The sequence below is a fragment of the Cryptomeria japonica genome, chromosome 3 (assembly GCF_030272615.1).
Source record: "Cryptomeria japonica chromosome 3, Sugi_1.0, whole genome shotgun sequence".
Classification (NCBI taxonomy): Eukaryota; Viridiplantae; Streptophyta; class Pinopsida; order Cupressales; family Cupressaceae; genus Cryptomeria; species Cryptomeria japonica.
Genome location: NC_081407.1, coordinates 320,550,503 through 320,574,977, shown reverse-complemented (window position 1 = coordinate 320,574,977; position 24,475 = coordinate 320,550,503).

Here is a 24,475-nt window from a genome sequence, read left to right as displayed (position 1 = left end):
AAAAAGAGAGATGAAAGCTATACAAGAGAACTCTCAAAGAAGTATGTGAGGAACAAAACCCCATGTGAGGAAAAAGTCCCCCCCATATGAGAGAAGAAGAGAAGTCAAACTGTGATCCTCCCTCAATGAAGAATCTGCACCAATGATAGAAGCTCGATGTATGAAGAAACTGCTCCACGAACGTCGAACAACATTCCTCCCCTTAGGAAGAAACAAAACCAAAGGTGTATCCATGAAGTCTCCCCAATCATGAAGGGAAGATGTATGAAGAAGACTCATGATGAAAGGAATCTCTGAAAACTGCTCAAGTGTCCCCATGTCGATGCTGAAAGATACCCCCTCCAAAGGTGGTGAACTGCTCCACACTACTGAAAAAGGAACTCCAACATCTAGTGGAGATGGATGTAGAACAATGTCCAAAGACTCATGTGTCTCCTCAAAGAATAAAGAGACCTCCTCCAACTGCTGTACATAAGTATCCACAATCATGTCAACCTTGAAAGAATGATCATGTAGAGAATGAACAAGAGGGTCAGAGTGTGCCCTCGCAACAATAGAAGAAGGATCATCTTCATCAAAGAGAAGATGTATGTCATCAATGATGTCTCCCAAATCTGCAATGTAGGATTCCACAAACAAACCTGCAATATCTATCATGTAATCATCCCATGAATCTAAAGCTGGAAGACAATGTATATCCTGCTGCACTGAATCACATGAAGGCAAAACTGTCGCACTATCTGCATCATCAGGTGCAATAGGTGATGTGATATCAATATGAGAAGATGAAATACAAGACTCAAGAACGGGGTCACATGTGAGAATCCCCATGTTCAAGTGTCCAAAATTCTCCTCAAAATCTGAACCATCACAATCATGTGTAGAATCATCAAATGTGAAATCATCATCATCAACAAAATCTGAAAAGGAGTATAACCGAGATGCATGATCAACCACCCCAGTTGAAATGATAGCTCTAGTCTCCATGTCTCTAATAAAAACTGAGTCAGGTGTGAACTCCACAACTCTCTTAGTTGCGCCATGTGTGATTTGATAGATAGAAAGGAGATTGTTTGTCAAGTGGGGTACACACAACACATCATTGAAGGAGTTATCCCCAATGTCAATAGATCCTTTCCCAATCACATCCATGTATGTATGATTGCCCATCAAAATCTGTGGCATGGTGCAAGGCTCAAATGTAGAGAACATAGACTATGAAGATGCCATATGATGAGAAGCCTCTGAATCTAGAAGCCATCTCTCTGAAGTATGATTTGTTGTAGCACATAGAGCTTTTCCTTTTCTTGTTCCAAAAGAGTGAGTCTTTCCACTTGTAGAAGCCATGAATGCTTGCCCTTTTCCTTTTGAATGTGAGGAAGTGGAAGTTGATGAATCATCCTTCTTGTAGACTTTAGGCAAATCAATGTTATGCTTTTTGATGATATGTGTGAGTTCATCAATCTTCTTAGTATGGCAACGATGTTCCTCATGACCAATCTTTTTACAATAAGCACAAGTAGGTCTCTCTCTCTTTGGTGAATTATCTTTCTTGGAAGAAGATGAATCTCCTTGTTGTGGAGAAGATGGTGCTTTTTCTTTAGGCTTTGATTGCCATTTCTTCTTGTTTGAGTTGTCCTTTCCTTGATTTCCTTTGTTTCCTTGATTTGCTACTAATGCTTGAGACTTAGAAGAAGCCTTAAGAATGCCCATGCTTATCAACTTAGTTTGTTCCATCATCAACATTTCATTGAAAGCATCAAATGTAGGCATTTTGTAGCTTGAACCCATTGTCATCCTATGAGTTTGGAAACTAGAAACAAATGCTGCATATTCTTGTGGAAGCTTCCCTATCAAGTTGAATATCAATTGAGTATCCTTTTTATCAATGCCACAATCTTTGAGTTGTGCCCTCAACTCATTTGCCTTAGTGACATAATCTTGTATAGTATCAAAGTTCTTGGGATCTAACATGGTGAGATCACTATCAATTTGATATCCCCTAATCTCATCAACTTGACCATACAAGTCTTGAAACTTTTGCCAAGCATCCTTGATTAGAGTACATTTCTCAATATGAAAAATGAGATCCTTTGATACATACTTTCCTAAGGTACCAATTGCCATGATATTTTTAGTGAGCCAATCTAAGTGACCAACTGGATCAACCTTAGGATCAGCTGGAGCAACAATAGTTCCATCAATGTAATGAGTGAGTCATTTTTCCATAAGTTTACTCCATGCATCAATTTTCCAAGTAGCATAATTATGTGGAGTTAAGAGAGGAAACTTAGAAGAACCCATAGCAGCAAAAAGGAAAGAATACAAGAGCACAAAAGCACAATAGACACCCCCCAAATTCAATCAATCAAAGTACCCCCCCTAAAGTGATGATTTTGGCACTTTATACTTAGTGTGATTACAATGAGCCACTTGCAAAACAAGGCAAAGTGGACTTATGATGCAAATTTTACAACTTCTCAAATGAGATACAAGAGACTTCAATCAATAGTGCAATGAATCTAACTGAGATTCAAGCAAATATACAAGTACCAAGAGAGCCAAAAATGGCCAAGATCTGAAAGTACAATTTCTACTTACAATGACATCAATCTGATAGCATCATGTGAAAGTAGACAAAAAAATACGCACTTTAAAAAAAAACGGCACCTAAAAAGGAGGTCGGATGACCCCAAACGAAGCCTTTGAAGTTGCAAAAACTGGGATTACTTAGGGACAGTCACCAAAAACTGCATTTTCTAAAAAATCCATGCATCAAAATCAAAAAATTCTTTCACCACTGCAGAGAGCACGAAATTCTAGCCCATTTCAAAAAAAATTGCATCAAAAAAGGAGCAAAAATGAGCAAGTTATGGCCATTTGAAGTTGAACTGCAAAATCAAAAATGCAAATGAGAGGGGGTCCAAAAATTTTCAAACCCTGCTGATGTGGTGCTGATGTCAGAAAAACACTGTCTTAAATTTGATGGCCGTATGACCATCGCCAAAACTTCACCTTTCTGACTGACTGTGCGTCCGTACTGTACGGACAGATTGCGTGGCCAGATGACTGTATGTCCGTACTGTACGGAAATGCTGACTGTGTAGAGTGATGTGGCAGTCCATACGGTTGATGTGGCGTGCTGACTATGCGTACGAAAGAGATGATGTGGTGTACGGTTTTCTAACTCTGCGTATGGATCTCCCCGTGGCGGATGAGCTGTCTCTGGACGGACGGGCAGTGCTGAAGGCGGAGCGCCGGCGGCGGAGTATGTTGCGGCAGCGCACGAAACAACGCAGGCAGTGGAGAGGAGGGGAGAACCGGTGGGCGAAGCGGCGTAGCCGGGAGGAGTCGGAGGGCGCCGGTGGGAACACGGCGCTGCAGGCGCTGACAGGACGGGTGGTGGTCGTGACGGCGGGCGGAGCCTGTGCTCGGCGGGAGATGGGCGAGCGGACGGTACGGGCTCTGCGGCACAGGTACGTCGTCTGCGCGATTCCTGCAACACGCGGAAAACGGGGGGTACAGGGGTCTGCGGACCCCCAAACAGGCAATTTTTGTTTTGTTTTTTTTCGAATTCCTTTTTCAATTTTTTTGATTTTTTCGAATTTTTTGAATTTTTTTTTATTTTTGATTTTTTCAAAAACAATTTTCTGAAAAAACGAAATTTTTTTTTTTTTGAAAAAAATATGAATATTCGAAAAATCCGTACGATTAGCAAAATTGGGGAAAAAAAATTTTCTCACCAAAATAGGCCAACTTTATAACCAAAATTCATGGAAACGACCTTCCGGACGCAATGGAGAGGTCGGATCTGGTCTAGGATGCCTCCAAATGATGATGCTCCTTAGATCTGCCTCTTGACGTCACAATAATGCCTCTTCAAGACGAATCAATGAGACTCCAATTGCTCTGATACCATGTTGGATTTTGCCAAGATCAAGAGGTCATTGAAATGTACAAGATAGAGACATAATATGGGACAAGAATAAACTGTATTCTCATCAATAGAAAATGATCAACAATCAACTGGATTATCACTATTCCATACAATGTAGATGAGCCTGCTTATATAGGCAAGGCTAGGGATATGTATGAGCACACAAATATGACATGTGGCTCAATAAGAAACAAGGGTAGGTAGGAAATATGTGTGGGTAGGTAGGAGAAATAATATAATATTCCACATGAGGTGGATCACCCACCGAAGGTGGAATTATCACTCCACAATAAGTGGATATGATAGTGTAATAATAAGATCAACACCATAAGAGGTGGAATTTCTCCTACACACACTATCCCAATGTGGCACAAACACCCAAGTGTCTCATATCCAAACTACTATGAAATGCATTATCCTAAGTAAACTTAAGTAAGTGTAATAATATCCATGATGAATAATTATTTACACCAACAAAAACATTTAAATGGTGCTTTACCTTCATACTTACTTCCAACTGGACCTTTAGGCATTTTCCTTGCAAATAGTGCTTCAAGTTCTTCCAGTTCTTCATTCTCTTTTTTGATTTCATCAAGTTCTCTTGCATAAAAGGCTTTCCAATTAGATTTTCAAATGATGATGATGATGCAGCAGATGATGATGATGCCTTGAAAGCTAAATTTGTCTTAATTGTAGCAACAAGACCAAATTCCTCAAGTTCAAAAGCTGAAAGTTTTCCAACCAAGGTGTCTCTAGATACTGATGCATTAGGCATTGTTCTCAATTCATTTATAGCAGTTACTTTCATTTTATATACCAGTGGAAATGCTCTTAAAACTTTAGAAACAATTTCATCTTCACTTAAGGATCTTCCACAACATTGTATTCCCAAAATAATTTCAATTACTCTTTCCATAAAAGCAGAAATCCTTCCATCTTCTTCCATTTTCATATTTTCATACCTGACCCGGAAGCATTCCAGTTTTGCAATTTTGACTATGGTATCACTTTCATTCAATGTCTCCAATTTGTCCCAAATATCTTTAGTAGTAGATCGGTCTAATAATCCCATAATTTTCTGATCTGACAATGCACTCAAAAGTGCTTCACTTGCTTTGCAATCATTCTCTTCATTTTTAGCCAAGGTTGGTGGATTAGGTTGACCTTGAGTAGGACCAACATAGCCAATCTTTGTAACATCCCATATGTCCTTCCCAATGCAATTTAGATGTGTCTCCATTCTGATCTTTCATATGCCATAGTTAGTTCCATCAAGTTTCAGACTGTCCTTCCTGAAATAGTTAGAAGAGATAGGATCTCCTCAAGTTGTTAAACTTCTGCAAAAAGAGGACTAGGCTCTGATACTAATTGTTAGGTCCTAGAGACAACTAAGACGGGGGGGTGAATCAGTTGTCAAATAATTTCAAACCAAATATAACTTAACCAAACTTAATGCTTAATATCGATAAACTAAACTTTATGCCAGTAAACAGTTTTAACAGTTAATTGTAGTACCGATAAAGTTTAATGCATGAAACAAAAAGACAAATAACATCCACAACACATAACACAAATATTTGTATGTGGAAACCTTGTAAGGGGAAAAATTATTGGCAATTTTGATGATTGATGTTGTGATTGTCATTGATGGACACACACTTGCCTTGAGATCACTTTTTGTTTGTATGAGTTAAAGCTCAACCGGTATTTGCTCCAGCCGGTATCATGTATTATAGTCTTTAGACTATCGGTGTTTTGCAGAAAGTGTTTACTAGTCTCAAGCGGTATGAAGACCCAAGAGTTTTGAGGATGTCAAGTGGTACGAAGGAACGAAGTGGCACAACTCATATTCCCAGTCTTCATTTTGTCAAACTGGCAACCAGTATTTTGCTTCAACCGGTATATTGTTTGAACCAGTAATACTCTATGATGAGTTACCAACTGGCATTTTGTGATGAGTTACCATCCACCGATTGTTTGGCAGTGCATTTGTGTCATGTTACCAAAAGTGTCCAGATGCATTGAACCTAGGAAATTGTATTGTAATCCTATTGGACCAACAAGAAATCAGATTCCTTTTTAAGGACATCATGTCAAGGGTTTTTAGGTTGTTGTTGTTGTTGTTGCAAGGGTTTAAGGTGGTTTATGAGTTTTTGAGAGTGTGAATGTGTTGAAGACTGAAGTAATGCTGGAATGCATTAGGAATGAGCTATCAAGGATCTAACCAAGAAATCTATGCTATTTGTTAGATCACTCACTTTTTGATTACTCACATCTTCGACAAGTCTGAAGCCCTTAACCGGGTAGGCCCAAAAAGCCTTTTGTAAAATCCTCTAACAAGGTGATTCACATCTGTGGATCTAAAATCCTCTAGCAAGGTAGTCTTTAATCAGACTTATCTCCTAACAGAGATTGAGATAACTAACAGAGATTGAGATAACTAACAGGATCTGTTCTAGTAAAGAACATTGTATGACCTTAACTGGTCTAGTTCCTATTCTGTAGATAGTTACTTGTGAGTTTCATCTCACCGTGGTTTTTCCCATTTGGGTTTCCACGTCAAATATCTTGTGTTATGGTGTTATTGCTCCTGTGGGTGAATGCCTTATTTTCTATTTGGTTTGCATGTGTGTTAACCGATTTTCTTGTTAAACTGTTTTACCAGTTTAGTGCTAGACTGTTAAAGTGTTTAAGTACAATAATTTTTGGTAAACTAATTCACCCCCCCTCTTAGTATTCATCAAAAACCATGGTGGGAAACCTTACCCACAATCAAATGATACTACTGCAGATAGTATATGTGTACAATATGGAGTCTGCACATGCAGAAAGGCCAACTTCATAGAGCTCACAGCTCAATCACAAAATGGGAGTCACACTAACTACAATTGGATTGTTAAATCCAATGATAATGTACTGCTCAAAATAGCATCTCCATATGTTGGATTTAGTACCGTTTAAGCTCTGATTTTCCTTCTTCAAAACCTCCTTGAATCTTGAATGATGTTTGCATGTATAGCTCTCCTTATATTTGCATATACCTTATTAAATTCCTCTTCCACAATCACACTGATCTCACAAATGAGATCTTACATATATACCAAAACCTAACACCAAATGAGTAGTTCAGCTCACTAAAGATATTACAATAAAATCAATTACAAATGAATCAATATGTGATGCATCATGTCGGCTCAATGCATTTACAATAATAACAAATCATCTTCATAACGTATCGTTCTGATCTGGAATAGATAATGCTTTGCTGTCCATAACTTAGACCTATTTCCCGGTAATAGAAAATATGAAAACCCGATTAGATCAATAAAAAAATCACCAAAACAAAGTGTCCAAACAATGTCTTCAACATAACCAGGTAATCTCCAAGTCATCCTGAGTACCGGTGAACAATATAACCTGTCGGTGAACTAGATATCAGTGACTGTGCATAAGTCATTGAACATGCTGATGAACATAACCAAGAATCTCCAAGTACTGATTAGTGTTGACAAGTGTTGACATCAATGACAAAACTAGTGCAACATATCCAAAATACCAATAGGGAAGGGGTGGATAGAGAGATGCTGGAGAGAGAGAGAGAGATGAGGGAGGATAGGATCCACAAGGAGGTAGGCCACCAAGATCACTGAGGGGGAGAGGAGGACAACTCCTATAGGTTGGGGGATAGGTATAGGTATAGGTACTCGGGAGAGGGGAAGCAGTACATAGATAGGTTGGGTAGGAGGCACCTGAGTAGACTAGATAGGAGGAGGGTACCTAGGGCAGAGATGAGGAGGAGGATGAGTTACTAGTGTTGCAGGAGATTGCAGCAGGATAGGCCGATGAGACCGAGGATCTTGAGAGAGACGTGAATCGATTGAGGTGATAACTAAAAGAGATACAAACAAAGAGAGATCAGGCCATTTAATGATATACAGTCACTAAGGAGGCACTGAGGCTAGGGAGAGAAACATGTGAGGGGGATCATGGAGCAGGTTATGCTTATGTCCTCCGAGTAGGGGAGGAGATTGGGTACTAGATAAACCTATAATATGCAGCAGTTCCTCTAGAGCTCAGGGTAGGGAGTTATAGGAGAGTGTCTTATACTACAACCACTGGGAGAGACAGGAAGCAGGAATCCAGTGGTGAGGTCATGGGTCCACCCGCACCACTAGGAGGAGGGGACAGACAAGGTGATCCTGGAGCAAGGAATTTGAGAGCTTAGATTCTTTTGAGGCTAGGTGGCTCCGAGGGAGGGAGTTCATCATAGCTCTCTTGGATCTCATTTTGTATCAGTTTTTGTATGATGATGTAGACACCTTCGAGTGATTTTGTAGCCATATATGATATTGACATCATTGTATCATGACACTTATTATTTTTTTGATATATATATGAGATGAGTCATTCCTTGTGGTAGCTATATGCATGTGTATTATGTGTTTGTGATTATATATGATGAAGCAGTTTATGTATGCATGTTCTTATAATGATTTTATGATGCTTATGATGAAGATGATGATATGGATGCAAAATATGTACATGATAAGATGCATTATTATTATTTTGTTCTTTTATGTTTTATATGACATGCATGATACAAATGTGAATGTTCTATAGATGTATGTATGACATGCTATGATTATTTACATGATGAGAATGCAACATTTATATATGATATGCTAATTAGTGGTGTGTGCAGGATGTGATGCAATTATGATTTCTAAATGTATGCATATAATTAAAATTGCTAACATGTAGTAATGCAGCATATATTTTTCACATGTCATTATACTCAATCATGTGATAGCAAGCTACACGGACTCGGGAAGGACAATGGAGGTCAATCAAGAAAGGGGGATGGAAGGTAGAAGATATGGAAGTGAAAGAGATTCTTGTGATTTTATCATCATTGAGCTTTATTATGGAAAATAGGTTATGACAATCGAGGTATAGGTTTGACCCATAAAGTCATTGTACCCATTTGCATGGAGATCAAACAATCGCAAACAAGGAATGCCCCAGTTCACACTAGACTCATAGTGTCCTCATATCCTTAGAAAATCCATAAAATTACTAAGATACAATCCATAGACAACAAAATAATAGTAGGTGAATCATATCCCATCCTCACCTTCATAGTCAAAGACATCTTGGAGATAGAATATCCAGTCAGAGACATCCCAAAAAAGCTAAAAGACATGTCACCAAAAGATAAAATTAAAATAAAACCAAGACTTAACACCAACACGCAATGAAATCTTCTAGTTGTTTTTGTTTCTTGCCACATATGTTAACATGTTTGATTTGGTTACAATGTTGTTATCCTGATAAAGGATAGATTATGCTGACAACCATGTTGTGAATCCATGAAACTGATACTTTATTGCAAACAAGAATGGAACATTATTGCAGATTGGAGATGCAAGTGATCTTTTATTGCAGATTGTGCGTGAAAAGGAGGAGGAACGCAAAGACAATTCTCCTCAAAACATGTGATGCTCAAGGTACCACTTCCATCACTAGATTTAGGATTTTTGCCCCAGTTGCAGATTGGGCCTGATTTATTATGGAAGGTGGTGCATGTTGGCATTTTTTATGATTATGTTGTGATTGTCATTGATGGACACACACTTGCTTTGAGATCACTTTTTGTATGTATAAGTTATGCTCAACCGATATTTGTTCCAAACCAGTATTATGTATTATAGTCTTTAGACTATCGGTGTTTTGTAGAAAGTGTTTACCAATCTCAAGCAGTATGAAGACCTCAAGCGGTTTGAGGATCTCAAGCAGAATGAAGGAACTAAAGCGACAGTTATCATTTTCCTAGTCTTCATTTTTGTCAACCGGTAATCATTTTATTATTTGAACCGATATTTACTCTTTGATGAGTTACCAACCGGTAATCGGTAAAGTTGTAAGAACCGGTAATACTCTGTGATGAGTTACCAACCGGTATTTGTGTGATGAGTTACCATCCACCGACACTTTGACGGTGATTTTGTGTCATGTTACCAAATGTGTCTAGATGAAATGAACCTAGGAACTTGCAATGTAATCCTATTGGACCGACATGAAATCAGATTCCTTTTTAAGGACATCATGTCTAGGGTTTTAGATATGAGAGAGAGTTGTTAGGTTTTTTGGTGGTTGATGAGTTTTTGTATGTGTGATCTTAAAAGAGAAGATCAAGTCTGTGTGAAGTAATAGAGTGTGGATTTACTGAAGACTGAATTAATGCTAAAATGCATTAGCAATGAGCTATCATGGATCTAATCAAACTGATTGTGCTATTTGCTAGATCATTCACTTGTTGATTACTCACATCTTTGACAAGTCTGACACTCTTAACCGGGTAGGCTTGGCAAAGCCTTTGTAAATCCTCTAACAAGGTGGTTCACAACTGTGGATCTGAAATCCTCTCACAAGGTAGTCTTTAACTAGACTTATCTCCTGACAAAGATTGAGATTCCTAACATGATTTGTTCTGGTGAAGAACATTGTATGACCTTAACCAGTCTGGTTACTATTCTACAGATAGTTACTTGTGAGTTTCATCTCATCGTGGTTTTTCCCATTTGGGTTTTCACATCAAAATCTCTTGTGTTATGGTGATTGTGCTTCTGTGGGTGAATGCCTTATTTGTTGTTTGGTTTGCATTTGTGTTAACCAGTTTGTTAGTAAAACTGTTATACCAGTTTGTTAGTAAAACTGTTATACCGGTTTACTGCTAAATTGTTTAAGTATTTGAGTTCAGTAATTTTTGGTATACTAATTCACCCCCCCCTCTTAGTATTCATCAATTGGTATCAGAGCCAGCCTTTCTATAAGTTTAACCACTTGGAAAGAGATATGGGGGAATACACTATGAGGGAACTTACTCATCGGCTCACTCAGACTGAGAAAGCCTATGATGAACTCAAAGTCAAGTATAAGGCCTCTATGGCAAAAAGAAGAGAGCAACTACAGTTAGTTCCTCTGATGAAGCGGACATGGAAGCCCTAGTTGAAGAAGTTGAAAAACTGAATGAGTCTAATGCTAACCTAAGAAGGGAACTTGAAGGATTGACTATCAAGATGTGTCAAGAGCTTGAGAACCAGAGAAAAGATGAAGATCTGGTAAAAGACAAAGATCATGAGATCTCCAAGCTGAAGTAAGAAATTAGTGCACTTACCGCTCATCTCCAAGAGAGTAAAGTGGAAAAAGAAGAAATGCAAGGGGAACTAAACATGGCTATTTTTGAGAATGCAACCTTGAAGGAGTCCAATGCTACTATTTCCAAAGAACTCACTGAGTCAAAGGAAATACTTTCCAAATTCAATAAGAGCACTGTTAAGCTAGAGAAAAAGCTTGAATTAGCTAAACCGGTAAAGAATACTAATGGACTTGGTTTCTCTAAATATGAGGAAGGTGAGACCTCAAGAGAAAATGATGTAGCATCAAACAAACAACCAACATCAAAGGATAAAGGTAAGCAAAATTTCAAACCTGTTTGCTTTAATTGTCTCAAGGAATGACATACTGCTAATGTATGTAGAAATAAGGCTTGTAATAACTTTCCTTACTTTCTAAACAATAAGCCTAGATCCAATAGATTCAATGGAAATTGTTATGCATGCAACAAGTTTGGGCATAGAGCATTTGAATGTAGGTCTGTCATGCACAACACCGGAAGGTATCCTCAAAGGAGTCAAGAAGTTTTTCCCGAACCCTCTGGGAACCAGAATCCAAACCGGTTTAATACCTATAATCATCAGTTAGGTAGCGATGGCTATCAAGAGGCAACTAGATGGAGGGTAACCTATTTGATTTGTCATGGTAGTGGTCACACTGCTGCAACATGTAGAAGGAAGAATGGAAACATGAATAATGGACCTTGGAGAGCACCTGGAATGGTTTGCTATCATTGCAACAAACCCGGTCATACAACAAGATTCTACAGAACGAGAAAGAATATATCGGATGATATACCGGTCACTCCGGAAGGAAATATAGATGTTGAAACTGTTCAATCGGATATGAAGAAAGCTTGGAAAAAGAAGCCAGAAGGAGTATCTCAAGAAGAACCGGTTTCTACACCTAGTGTGGAAATCTCTAAACTGACAAACTAAGCTACAGAAAAGCTTAGGGGGAAACTAATCGATGAAATGTTTCAAACTCCCAGTTTACACTAGTAAAAGACCTTAACCAATATGTGATACCTATCAATTGGCAGAAGACCGGAAACGGTAAAAGGCAAATTATGGTTTACACCCTAATAGTGGAGCATTTATTATGGTAGGTGAAGAATTCATTTAAAAGGGATTTTCAAGTCATTTTCACTTATCAGTTTTCGAGTGAAGATGTTTTCAAGTGCAGCATGACAAAAAGCGATTTGTCTTGCGATTCAGAGAGATTTCAAAACCTTGAAGAAGAATCAAAAGATAATATCAATCAGTCAAGTGTAGAACTCAAAGCGGTAATTCAGCAACCGAAGTAGTGTGCGATGAAGTGGAATTTGCAAGCCCTAAATCTTGACTTACGAAGGTATTTTTTGAGTTTCTTTGTTTATCATGGCTTCTGTATCACACTCTAGTTCTAGTGCACCCATTGATTCAGTGGATTTCATCCAACGGAAGGCAAAATATAATGCCCTATCCCAAATACCCGTTGGTGTTATAGTTGAGGAAGGTACTTCAGATTATATTGATTGTAAAATTGAAGACCTAGGATCTCTAGTGATCCATTCTCAGTTAAGTTTATTCTGTGGGAAGGACAAGAAGATCAAACTGGAATTCAGCATCTTGGAAAAGAAGAAGCTTCACAATGCGATCTATTTCCTTGAAGAATTTATAGATGATCACATCTGCATCATTCTAAGCAGAGTGCACGGTGACAAAATGTATTTAGAGTGGACACATGACATCACACCAGAAGCAATTCATGTCGTCATCGATTTCTGTAATGTTGGAGAAGTACCAGCCCTAAGGAAGATCATCAAGACTGAAATGACCAAGCTCACTAGTTCTGTGAGCGACCAACGGGGAATGACCATCAATTCCATCAAGGATGATCTAGTCAAGTATGTCTACATGGTGATTGGTTACCAGATGTTTTATGCTAGCAGGATCAACTCTGTCTCTACTGCAGCGGTAAATGCCGCCTATAGGATGATCATGGAAGATGCCTCATTTGATTTATGCACCTGTATGCAAAGGAAACTTCTAGTGAACCTGAAGTCAATTAAACAGGACAATGCCTTGAGAATTAAATTTGGACATCTATTGGTTGGATTGTTCTTCTACTTCTAAGGCTATTTCCCAGGAGTTGGTGATATTCAGTGGTCTGTCGACCAACCGGTTACAAAGCAAATCAAGGAAAGTCTTCAAGTGGTTGGAATTGATTATCTTGAAGTCCTGAACAAATAATTTGATGAGTTCAGATGCAAGATGAGCCAAACGGTGAGAATATCTGGTGATGTTGTCAAGAAGTATGAAGAAGATATCTGCTTTATCATCAAAGTAGATGAGTGTATAATGGAGGCGATTGAGCCCAAAAAGGAATAAGTGGAGCCTATGGGATATGAGGTGATGTATGATATGATAGATGGGTATGCTTCTACCCTACTTGCCTCATCGCTTGATCCTAAGAAGAAGAGAACAGGAACCTATCTGGAAAGAGTTACACCAGTTGAAGAACCTTCAGTAAAGAAGGGAAAGGTAGTGCCATCTGTATCAGCACCGGTTACTTCAGCAAGTCCTAAAGTGACCAAGTGGTCACTGACAAAGAAGAAACTGGAAGTTACACCCACCAATGTATTTGAGAGAAAGCGAAAGACAAAAGACAACACACCGGACTCAGAGGACACAAAATCTGAAGAACAACCTAAGAAGACTAGGCAAACAAGGAAGAAGAAAAAGGCAACCAACAATGAACCAGCATCATCAGCACTGGTAAATATTGATATTTCCTCTTACAAACCATTGACACATTGTCAAAGGACAATTAAGAATATTAAGAGAAAAGTGTTAAGTGATTTAGTAGATTATTTTGATGATTTCAATGACAATGAGAAAGAGGAAGTTGAACAGGGAATTATTCAATATTTATGTATTAATGACCGGTCACCATCAGAAATTAAATCTATGACACCGGATCCTTTATACAATTCTTTAGACAACAAATGGTGCATTTCCATAGAAAAGGAATAGGAAATAAGAGAGAAAATATTTGCTCAATATTTTCCTGATGTGTCTAATTCAAAACTTTATGAAGTTATGGAAAAATATAAAGGCCTCTTCTTCATGAGAAGAAGGAGACTCTTGTTGCTAGAAGGGAAAGTCCCTGAAGTGGTAAAAGATACCAACTCTCATGCCAAAGCCACTCTGAGGTTGCACCAAGTGTCCGAAGCCAACAAGAAGGCTGAACAAGAACCAGAAACTAGAAAACCGGATGAGGTGTATAACCGTGAAGGAGAACAGGTCACTGAGCAAATGGACCCTATTGATGTTGATGCCTTGGATAGTGAAAATGTCACTCTTGATGCACCAAAGGAAAAAGATGATAAAGAAAGAATGGACAAGGAGAAACAAGACAAAGAAAAGGCTGACAAAGAACGAGCGGAGAATGAGAAAAACAAACAAGAGGAGGAAAAGAGAAAACAAGAAGAAAAGAGGAAACAAACAGAAGAGGAGAAAAAGAGAAAAGAGGAAGAAGAGAAGAGGAAACAGGCAAAAGAAGAGAAGAAGCAATAGGAAGAGGAGAAGAGAAAAGATGAGGAGAAGAGAAAAGAGGATGAGAAAAAGAAACAGGAAGAGGAGAAGAGGAAGCAGGAAGAGGAGAAGAAGAAGAAGGATAAAGAAGAAGAGAAGTGAAAAGAAGAAGAAAGAATGAAGGAAGAAGAGAAAAGAAAGAAAGAAGCAGAGGAGTAAAAGAAGACAGAAGAGGGGAACAAAAAAGCTAAGGAGAAGGAGGAAGTGGCAAAGAGCACACAAGTGGAGACCCCAAAGGCCACTGGTAGTCAAGCCAAACTGGCTGACATTACCAGTCCCATTGACCTCCAATCTAAAAATGAATTGGAGTTGCTGCAAAGCATTAATCTTTCCCAAGAGCGACTGGAAGCACTAAGGAGGAAAAAGGAGGAAGATTTTATTCAAACTGCAGTGGAAAATCTTACTAGTTTGATTCCTGGTACCAATCTCCCAAGTACCGATTCCTCTCTAGCTCAACTGAAACTCTTATGCACATTTGTAGAAGACCAGGTGCAATGCCTAGAAGATGTTGCTAAAGCAATGCACAAAAGAAGCATCAAAAGGCTCTGAACACTTCCTTAGTGAAGAAGTTAAATGAGCTCTGGTCTAAACTACAGAAAGAGCAGAAAGACATAAGAGATGCTCTGGATGAGGGGAATTTACTACTCAGTAAGATATGTCAACCCCATTTATTTTGTGATGATGTGCTTGCTCAGAAAGACAAACTAATTTGTAGGCATATATAAGCACCTTCAAGATGCCCTATGATTCTTTCACCAGATATGGGCAAACCGTTCACCGATTTCAACTCCAGACTTCAAGAATAGAGTTAGAGATCAGCAATCGGACCAGAGATTTGTAGGAACTTCAACTGGTTCTACTACCAAGACTGCAAATACTTTAGAAGTGCTATCTCAATCTGGATGCCTTAACGGTCACTCAAGAGATGAGTACCTTGGATGCCATGGAGGAACAGGTATCCCAGATGCAAACGGAGAGTGAGGTTGCTACCTCATTGCTTAAGTCATGGTTTGTATCCATGAAGATCTTTATGCAAGACTTTAAATTAGTTTCTGACAAGTTTCACTCTTTATTGTCATAAACACTTATTATTTTTGATAATATGAACAAGGGTTATTCAGTTGCACTTTGTCATTGTTGGAAAAGGGGGAGTAGTATTCTATATTTAAAATTTTGTTGCATGTTATGTATACTTTTATGTTTATCTCTGTAAGGGAGTTGCATACATTGTAGTTTCTGTAAAAGGGATAGTGTATATGCTTAGGGGAAGTAATTTTATTTTTGGCATATTTTTGCTGTAAAACACTTAGATGTCAAAATTTTCCTAAGTGTTGCCATCAATGCCAAAGGGGGAGATTGTTGGCATTTTTGATGATTATGTTGTGATTGTCATTGATAGACACACACTTGCTTTGAGATCACTTTTTGTATGTATAAGTTATGCTCAACCGATATTTGTTCCAAACCGGTATTATGTATTATAGTCTTTAGACTATCAGTATTTTGCATAAAGTTTTTACTGATCTCAAGCAGTATGAAGACCCAAGTGGTATGAAGACCTCAAGCAGTTTAAGGATCTCAAGTAGAATGAAGGAACTAAAGCGGTAGTTATCATTTTCCCAATCTTCATTTTTGTCAACCGGTAATCGATTTATTATTTGAACCGGTATTACTCTATGATGAGTTACCAACCAGTAATCGGTAAAGTTGTAAGAACCGATAATACTCTGTGATGAGTTACCAACCGGTATTTGTGTGATGAGTTACCATCCACCGACACTTTGATAGTGATTTTGTGTCGTGTTACCAAATGTGTCTAGATGCAATGAACCTAGGAACTTGCAATGTATTCCTATTGGACCGACATGAAATCATATTCCTTTTTAAGGACATCATGTCTAGGGTTTTAGATATGAGAGAGAGTTGTTAGGTTTTTTGGTGGTTGATGAGTTTTTGTATGTGCGATCTTAAAAGAGAAGATCAAGTCTATGTGAAGTAATAGAGTGTGGATTTACTGAAGACTGAAGTAATGCTGAAATGCATTAGCAATGAGCTATCATGGATCTAATCAAGCTGACTGTGCTATTTGCTAGATCATTCACTTGTTGATTACTCCCATCTTCGACAAGTCTGACACTCTTAACCGGGTAGGCTTGGCAAAGCCTTTGTAAATCCTCTAACAAGGTGGCTCACAACTATGGATCTGAAATCCTCTCACAAGGTAGTCTTTAATCAGACTTATCTCCTAACAGAGATTGAGATTCCTAACAAGATCTGTTCTAGTGAAGAACATTGTATGACCTTAACCGGTCTGGTTACTATTCTGCAGATAGTTACTTGTGAGTTTCATCTCACCTTGGTTTTTCCCATCTGGGTTTCCACATCAAAATCTCTTGTGTTATGGTGATTGTGCTTCTGTGGGTGTATGCCTTATTTGCTATTTGGTTTGCATTTGTGTTAACCGGTTTGTTAGTAAAACTGTCATACCGGTTTAGTGCTAAATTGTTTAAGTGTTTGAGTTCAATAATTTTTGGTATACTAATTCACCCCCCCTCTTAGTATTCATCAGTGTAGGGGCACCCAATGAAGAATGGAGATGAAAGAAGTCATTGTGGCTTGATCAATGTGATCTAGGGTTGCGAGGACCTAATTATGATGTATCAAAGCCTATTATGGCATTTGGATGTAATGAAAAGCATAAAATGAATATAAGTCCTAATGAGCCCGGTAAGGACAAATCTATGTAATAGAGGCTTGGATAGGACACCAAGGGTTAGAATGGGTGTTTTTAATCCTAAATGATGTAATAAGGCCAAATGAAGAGCCTTTGAGTTACTTTTGGAGTCCTAGAAGTCCATTTGTTAAAGGAAACAAATTTGAATTTCAAATCCTAATGGTTAGTTAGGAATAGGTGGGTAAATGGTAGTTTGGATAGTTTGATGAGTTTTGTACCATTTTTGGCTTGGGAACAACATGCCTATTGAAGGCCAAGAAAAGAAAGAGGAATGGGGGTTGAATGTATTGTTCTAGTTTTAATAAACAATTTCAGATTTCCTGCAAATTTGATACAATATTTATGCTTTCTTGTGCTTAAAATATGAAATCCACATTCACATGTATTGGGGACTGTTCTAGATTTTTCGAGAAATCTTTCTATTCATGTTTAAATCCAGTTGAATCATTAAATAGTCTCAGTCAAAAAAAATTATTGACACTGTTAGGAGAGCATAGTTTGAGAAAGCCCTAGTTTTTAGGACATAAGAGGGAGGGTTTGATAGAAAGTCTATCAAATAAGAATGGCTCTACAAATGGGTGTGAAAATATTTTTTTTTGGACACTAACACAAGACTGTTTCAAGGTTTGGGATTGAAGGGAGTTGGTTTGTTAATACTTGCTTTGAAAAAATGGGCTAATTGGGCCTAGTTGGAAAGTGGCAGGGTACTGATCTAGGGTGTTGATCCAAAAGAGTCATATCTAGTTTTGACATATGTTGAAAAAATTCCAAAATAGTATCTGGAAGTGTAATTTTTTTTTCAGGTGGGTTGGGAGATTTTTTATTTAAAGCCAAATTTCTCACTGCGCAGGGCTACTAGGAATAGGCCTAGTTAGTTACCCGATAAGGGTTTGTGAGTGAAATAGACAAAGGCCTAAATTGAAATCTATTTAGACAAGTTGAATAGGGAATGTTGGGACCCTAGAAGGTATTAATATAGGGTGATGGATTTGGGAGTCAAGTTTGGTCATTTTGGTGAAATTGAGTGAAGGAGAAAGACCAAGTTGGCCTAGGACATTGGAGACATAATTGATTGGTTTCATTGGGTATTGGTTGTGAATTGTGTTGGATCAGTTTACCTCTGCATCAGAAGGAAAGGGTGAAAAGGGAAGGGTTTATTATGGATGGATAACCAATCTTAGGTAGATCAATAACAAGCCATGATGAGAATGGGTAAATTTATTATGGATGGATAGATTGTAAGTGTGTGCAAAGTGAAAGGATGAGATTGAATCCTGGAGGAGGGAGGAGAAATGTCTCTACACATGGCATTGGTAACCTGGTTTTCACCATGGTACTTGCCCAGGGCACCAAGAAAGTGGTTTTCACTATTGCACGGATTTATTTATTTTTACTTTTTTTTATTTTTTCAATTTTTTGTGTCACAAGGTGCATGTTTACCAGGTTTTCACCAAGTAACATTTTTTTAATTTTGTATTTTTGTTTTGAATTTTTGATAATGGGATATTCTGAAAAAATATGTGTAAGACCTGTGAAGGTGCATGATATTAATAGGATCCTCCAGAGGTTCTCTATCTGATGTTGAGAGCTGATATGCACTTGATCCATAGATTGCTATGATGATGTAAGGACCAAGCCAATTTGGTTCGAACTCACCCTTCTTCTCTCTGTCTTGCTGATTTTTAGGATTTTCTCTGAGAACTAAGTCACCCACCTCAAATTTGTGAGGCTTCACCTTGTGATTATAGTTGTTTTTTTCCTTGACTAAATGATATGTTGCTCCCTTGATTGTCTTCCTTGATGAAGGAACTAAGGTAGAATTACTAATGTTTGGACTATGTTCGCCCATATGTGTGTCACATAAAGAAGTTTGGGCATCCTTAATAACAAAGTCCCTCAAGAAAGTTTCATTCAAGGTCCATTCATGTGATGTATCACCAAAAGGGAATGGATGTGTGGAACAAGTGGATGAGCTATGAAGGCTTATGATTATGAAAAGAAGTGAAAGTAGGATGGCATGATGGAGACTTAGGATCAACAAGTATTCTTTTTTACTTGAAATATTAGTACTTTTGCCCCCAATTATTTTGGTATTAGGGGAGATAAACTCTTTTTCTTTTTCCTTCATAGGATTTTTATCCTTGACTTTGATTTTTGTAGAGTCCAATAGCTTTTGATTTTGATTTGGACTAAAAGACTTCTCTTTATTTTTTACTTTTAGATTCTCCTTTTCAAAGATTGGTTTTTTTCCCCAATAAGTAAGGGGTTTTATAATTCTTGTTGATCTAAGTCTAGAAGTGTAGTGGAAATGGAATGAGTGGATGATATGGTAAGGCTATATGAGTTCTCAAGAGGGTTGGCAATATATTCAATAGATTCTCATTGGCACCACTCTTAGGACTATTGATATCAAGAGTTGCTTGCACCACTAGAGGAGATTTGAATTCAAACTTAGTAGCCACAACACCAGGTGGTTCACACCCAATTCCTTGTTATTGCCAATTGTTTGTAGGTTGTTCCTGTCGACTAAATGTATTAGGAGATACTGGGAATTGATCAACATGAAAGATATACTCACCACATCTCATGTCTTTAACCTTGAATTTTTATTTTTAGCTTTGCTTGTTTTGATGTAGAAGGTTTTAATGATTTGGGATCTACATATGTTGATGATGGAGTTGCTTCTCTATTGATTGGAATTATTATTTTTGATCTTATTCACATGTTATTTCAATATATGAACGGATTTGGATCACCTTTTATTGCCACTTCAACTCCATTATAAGGGAATTTGATAAATTGATGGTACCTTGAAGGTACTGCTCTCATATCATGAATCCATGGTCATCCCAAAAGTATTTTGTATGTGGGATCTAGATCAAGGAATTGACAAACCACGCCCTTTGTGACTAACCCAATTCTAAAAGGTAAGGTAATTGTTCCCTTGGATGAGCGTTCTTCGTCGTCATATGCTTTAATGGTGAACTTGTTCTTTGAATTCACAGTTTGTTCAAAATATCCCAATTGTTTAATAGTGTTCAATGTACAAATATTCAAACCAGCTCCTTTATCTATCAAGAGTCATTTGATGTGGTCTTTATGAAGAAAATCTTCGATGTAGAGGGGTGCATTGTGTGGTTGGCATATATATATATATATATATATATATATATATATATATATATATATATATATATATATATATATATATATATATATATATATATATATATATGTCACCGGCTTATGTGAAGGTAAGGAAATGTAGAGTGGAAAGATATCCCGCCATGGCTTGAAACTGGTCCACGTTCAAATCAGTGGGTGAGAAAGTTTCTCTCAAAGTCTTGTCAAGAATGGCTTTATGTGAAGGGGATATGCGTAAAATCTTAAGGATAGAAATGAGGGTGGGTGTCTCCCCTAAATGATCTACAAGGTCATACTCATTCTTGGTAGATGATGAGGTTGTGGTCTTGGATGGAATGCCTTTCAAGGTGAATTTAACTCGACGAATTATGACATTACATTCAAAGGTTTCATCTTTTAGAGGATGTCATGCCCAAACTTTTGGGCACAAACGAAATAAAAAAAAATTTTAAGATACTTAACCTAGTACAACTAACTTACTAAAATAATGCAAAACAAGTTTAGTCTTAACTACGTTTGGGTAAATCTAACAGCTAAATCAATTAGGTGAAAATTAATCTACATTAAAAGTGGGATAATAATTCTCCAAAAGAATTATTATTATCTCTCCAATAAATAAATAATTAAACTCAGTTAACAAAAATCTCTAATTAATTGATAAGAGATATAATAAATCCTCAAGTAGTCCTTTAATTGCCTAGGGTCTAAATAAATTTGCCCTAGCTCTTAGATTAAATAAACCTATAAGACAAAATTACCATTAATTAAAATGCCTAACAAATTCAATTTAAAGGGGGCCATCTTGACTTACAAATAAACCACTAAAACTCCCTAAAGGTCAACCTCCAAAGAATCTAAATTTAATGCATCAAATAAAAATATGCACTTAAATCTATTAATCTAAAAATTAGATATTATTTGTTCATATAAAAATATAGAAAGGAATATGCATATATAAATTTATATAACTATAGGTAAATGTGTACATAGCATATATATTTATATATAGGAAAGATGGGAAGTTCTATATTAAAACACAAAAAGAAAACCAACATATTTTATTAAGTTGGATGGGGAAAACCCTATTCAAAATTTGAATGGGTATTCCCCCCACTTATTTCTATTTTCTTTCTTTTTTTTAAAAAAAAAAAAAACCTAAGGGCCTCTATGCTAACCCTAACCTTTTCTTTCTATACTTTAACCCACACATATTTTTCTTTCTATTTGTATTTTGCCCTAACCCAAAGATTGGGTTAGGGCTTGTGTGTGTGTTAATTTTTATTTTTTTGTGTGTGTGCAGGTGTGAGGGTCGGCGGCCATGGGGGAGGCGTTGGATTTTTGTTTTGCAGGCGGCAGTCATGGTTCGGCGGTGGCCAAGGTGGGAGAGCCGAAAGTGTTTGCTCATAGGGAGAGGCGGGGGTTGCAGCAAGGGACGGTGGAGGCGGTTCCCACGGGGGCTCCCCGCAGAGCAACCGCAGCCATGACTGCGGGTCACAGCCCACAGTGGTGGCCTTGGCCGCCACTATGGGTCATGGCCCGCAGCACGTCTGCCGCCGTCTCTGTGGGGCGCCGCCCACTGGGGAAGGCCGAAGCCTTCCCAGCTATGGGTTGTTGCCCATAGAGTGGCTGCGGCTGCTGTTGGGGTCGCCGCCCACGGTGGGGCTTCTCCCATTTCCTTTACTACCTGCGTGCTCTGAGGGGGGGGTTTCACCAAAACCACTTGCTGCTAAATTTTATATATATATATATATAGATATATATATATATATATATATATATATATATATATATGTATATATGTATACATATATATAGATACATATATATATATATATGTATATATATATACATATACTATATACATATATACATATATATATATCTATATATCTATATATATATATACATAAATATGTATGCATATATATATGTATATATAGATAGATATATACATATATATATATATATATATGTATATATGTGTATGTATATATATATATATATGAATATATAAGAATATATATACTTTTTTTTGTGCTTACTTAGTTCACAAGAAAAAATGTTTTTTTTTTCTTCAGAAACATGATGTTAATATTATTAGATAAGTCATGAGGTCTTTTTTTTTTTTCTTTTATATGTGTGTGTGTGTAAATAGGTATTTATCTAAAAATATATTTCTATATGCATATACAAATCCACACCTTAGCATGTTGTATAATTTTTTTTTAAACTTAAAAAAAAACCCTGCAGAAAACTAATAAGGAAAAATGACAGCATGCAATAGATATATATTTTTTTTTTCATTTTCTATTATGTAATATTTAGGCTTTAAATTTTGCCTTTTTTTTTTTTGTTTTAAAGCAAATATATAAATCTTTATTTAACTTAAACACTAACAGCAAGCTTGAATGTATTTTTTTTTTTTGCTATAAATAAAATGACAGAATGTAATAAATCAGATTTATTTTCTGCAAGTAAAGGAGAGGACATAATGTAGCAAATTCTAACAGCAATTTCTTTAGTCTAGGAAACAATAAAAAATGAATTTAGAGGCAAGCATATTAAGCCTATTTAATCATTTATTGCATTTGCATCTATCTCAATTAGGCTTAAATACTTGCTTTCTTATTTCCTAAATTTCCATTGCAAGAAGGAACACAATAAACTTTTATTTTCCAATGTAATGAGAATACATCAAAACATCGTTTTAGCAACTATAGGGACTTAATAAAAGAATATACGTTTCTTTTGCAAGAGTAACTTAATAGAATAGAGCACTTCTTTAAGCATATTAAAATACAATGTAAATATCATTACAAATGGGTTCTCCTTTCCATTGAATGAGAACTAAGAATAAAATACAAGCATTTCTTTAATTTTGGAAAAATAAATACATCATTGGCTTTTTCTTTACAAAGCTACAATAATAAATACAACTTTTTTTTTTGAATATTTTCTGTCACATAAAAACAGCAACTAATTTCTTCTTCTTTTCTTTCCTGTCCCAAGCAACCTACAAATAGAATACAAACTTGACCATGGAGAGCTCACCTCCCAGCCTAGGCTTACTAGAAGCCACCCCCAAGCTTGGAGAACCAACCACTAGACGGGTCACAAGAAAAAAACCACAACAAACAAAGGGTAAACATTCAACATACATTTTCCCAACCCAAGCTACACTTTCACCACAACTTGTGATGATTTTTCCACAGGTGGAAGTGGACCAAATACCATTGGGGAAACTGCAAGCATGGAACAACTCAAGCCACCTCATGGCAATCAAAATACAAAAAATACATCTCCACACCCTTATGCCCCCCAAAGGCATATAAGCCATATCTTCTCCCCTTATGACCCCCAAATGCATACACAAGGCTATGCAGCAAGGGTCACAAAGAACACCCTTGAGATCACTCTCCATAAGGAGAGCCTCCAACCCAAGGTTGTCATACTTCTTCCACCCCAAGACCATCCTACTCTTCCAAGAGTAGAAGGCCTTGGACACTCCCAATAAAGAAAACATAAAAAGAAACAAAGGAAGGAAAATTACATCTTTCTTCTACAAAGCAAAATACATATACACATTTTTTTTATACAAGCATTTTTCAAAACAAACATATACAACATAACTAAAAAGAAGTAAGAACCAACCTTATTCTGCCAAAAGGTGTGATAGAATTAGTTGGGGATGAGAAGCCCAAATCCACACAAACTCTTCACCAACACTTCACCCAAAAATTCTATCCTACAACTATTCCTTTCAAAAATTGCATAATCTCCAACAATGGAGAGTGGGTGATTACTCACTAAGTCCCTAATCCTTGTCTAAGAAGGCCTCTCTCACTCTTCCCAACCCCTTGGGTAAAGTGAGAGCTCTCATTGGTTGTTATTCCCAACCTCTTACAT